This window comes from Trichechus manatus, unplaced genomic scaffold (assembly GCF_000243295.1).
Source record: "Trichechus manatus latirostris isolate Lorelei unplaced genomic scaffold, TriManLat1.0 scaffold00249, whole genome shotgun sequence".
Taxonomy (NCBI): Eukaryota; Metazoa; Chordata; class Mammalia; order Sirenia; family Trichechidae; genus Trichechus; species Trichechus manatus.
The window spans coordinates 2,699,493-2,701,949 of NW_004444185.1; positions in this window are offsets into that span (position 1 = coordinate 2,699,493).

A 2,457-nucleotide genomic window follows, 5' to 3' on the forward strand; every position below is an offset into this window, starting at 1 on the left:
TCTCACCCCTTCAGGAGCAAGGGAGAATGAAGAAAACTAAAGACACAAGGGAAAGATTAGTCCAAAGGACTAATGGACCACAACTAGTATGGCCTCCACCAGACTGAGTCCAGTACAACTAGATGGTTCCCGGCTACCACCACTGACTGTTCTGACAGAGATCACAATAGAAGGTTATGGACACAGCTGGAGAAAAGTGTAGAACAAAATTCTAACTCAAAAAAGAAAGACCAGACTTATGGCCTGACAGAGACTGGAGAAACCCTGAGATTATGGCCCCCAGACACCCTTTTAACCCAGTAATGAAGTCACTCGGGAGGTTCACCTTTTAGCCATAGATTAGACAGGCCCATAAAACAAAACGAGAATAAAGGCGCACAACAGCCCAAGGGCAAGGACTAGAAGTCAAGAGGTTACAGAAAGGCAGGTAATAGGCAACCCAAGGTTGAAAACGGAGAGTACTGACATGTTCTGGGGTTGTTAACAAATGCCATAAAACAATATATGTAATAACTGTTTAATGAGAAGCTGGTTTGTTCTGTAAACCTTCATCTAAAATTCAATTAAAAAAAGAAAATAAATTAGAAAGGGAAAAGCAAATTCAAAGTAGTTAGAAGAAAGGAAATAATAAAGCTCAGAGTAAAAATAAAATAAAAAATAGAAAAACTATATAGAAAATCAGTGAAACCAGGATATGGTTTCTTGAGGAGAGCTATAAAATTAATTAACTTTTGGTCAGACTGATCAGGAAGAAAAATGGAGAAGACACAAATTACCAGTATCAAGAGTGAAAAGAGTGACAACCGAGTCTATAGATATTAAAAGGATAATGCTATTGTTGTTGTTTGGTGCTGTCAGGTTGGTTCTGACTTATAGCAACCCTGTGTACAACAGAATGAAACACTGCCCAGTCCTGGGCCATCCTCACAGTTGTTCATGTGTTTCAGCCCATTGTTGCAGCCACTGTGTCAATCCGTCTCGTTGAGGATCTTCCTCTTATTTGCTGGCCCTCTACTTTACTGAGCATGATGTCCCTCTTCCGGGACTGGTCCCTCCTAATAACATGTCCAAAGGATAATATAGGAATATTATTAATGACTTGATGCCATTAAATTATTTAACTTAGATAAAATGGACAATTTCCTTGAAAGACATAACCTCTAAAGCTCATTCAAGAAGAAATAAATAACTTGAATAGCCCTAAAAACTGAATTTGTAGTTTATAAGTATCTCACAAAAACAACTTCAACTTTTACCTGAGGCCTGGTGATCTACTTCCTTAGAGATTGTAGCCAAAAAACCCTATGGAGCAGTCCTACTCTGTAATGCATGGGGTTGCTATGAGTTGGAACTGACTTGGCAATATATATATTTTTGTTTTGGCACATACGTATCTTACTAGGTGTCTTAGTCATCTAGTGCTGCTATAACAGAAATACCGCCAGTGGATGGCTTTAACAAAGAGAAGTTTATTCTCTCACAGTCCTTTTGGCTACAAGTCCAAATTCAGGGCATCATCTCCAAGGGAACGCTTTCTCTGTCAACTCTGGAGGAAGGTCTGTGTCATCAATCTTCCCTTGGTCTGGGAGCTTCTCTGTGAAGGAACCTCAGGTCCAAAGGAAGTGCTCTGCTCCCAGCACTGCTTTCTTGGTGGTATGAGGTTCCCATGTGTCTCTGCTCGCTTCTCTGTTTTATATCTCAAAAGAGATTGGCTTAAGACACTATCCAATCTTGTATACCTCATCAGTATAACTGCCACTAATCCATCTTATTACATCATAGTGATTGAATTTACAACACATAAAGAAATCACATCAGATTACAAAATGGTACACAGTCATACAATACCGGGAATCAAGTTGACAGATATTTTGGGAGGACACAATTCAATCCATGACACTCCACTCTTTGGCCCCCCAAAATTCATGTCTTTGCAACATGCAAAACATATTCACCCCACCATATCATAGCAAAAGTCTTAACTCCAACTCCAAAATCCAAAAATTTTTCTTCTTCATCTGTGAAATCTAGAATACAAGTTATCTGCTTCCAAAGGTACAATGGCAGAACAGGCACAAGCTAGACTTTCCATTACAAATAGGAGAAACTAGAAGAAAAGAAGGGATAACAGGCACCAAGCAAGCCAGCAGAACACATTAAATTAGCCCTCAAGCCTTGAAAATAATCCTCTGTTCTCTAAGACCATTCATACAGTACCCCTGCCCTCCAGACTCTAGGTATTGACCACAGTCTCCGGATTCTGAGTGGAGGCCTCTTGGCCTTAAGCTTCAGCTCCGCCTTCCAGGCCTACTGGGACAGCAACTCTGCTCCCTTGGCTTTAGGTGCACTATTCTCCTAGTCCATAGGAGTGACAATTCCACCCTTAGAAACACCAGAGGCCATGGCTCCACCCTTTGAAGCCCCAGAGGTCATGGCCATACCTTTTTGAGACTGAGG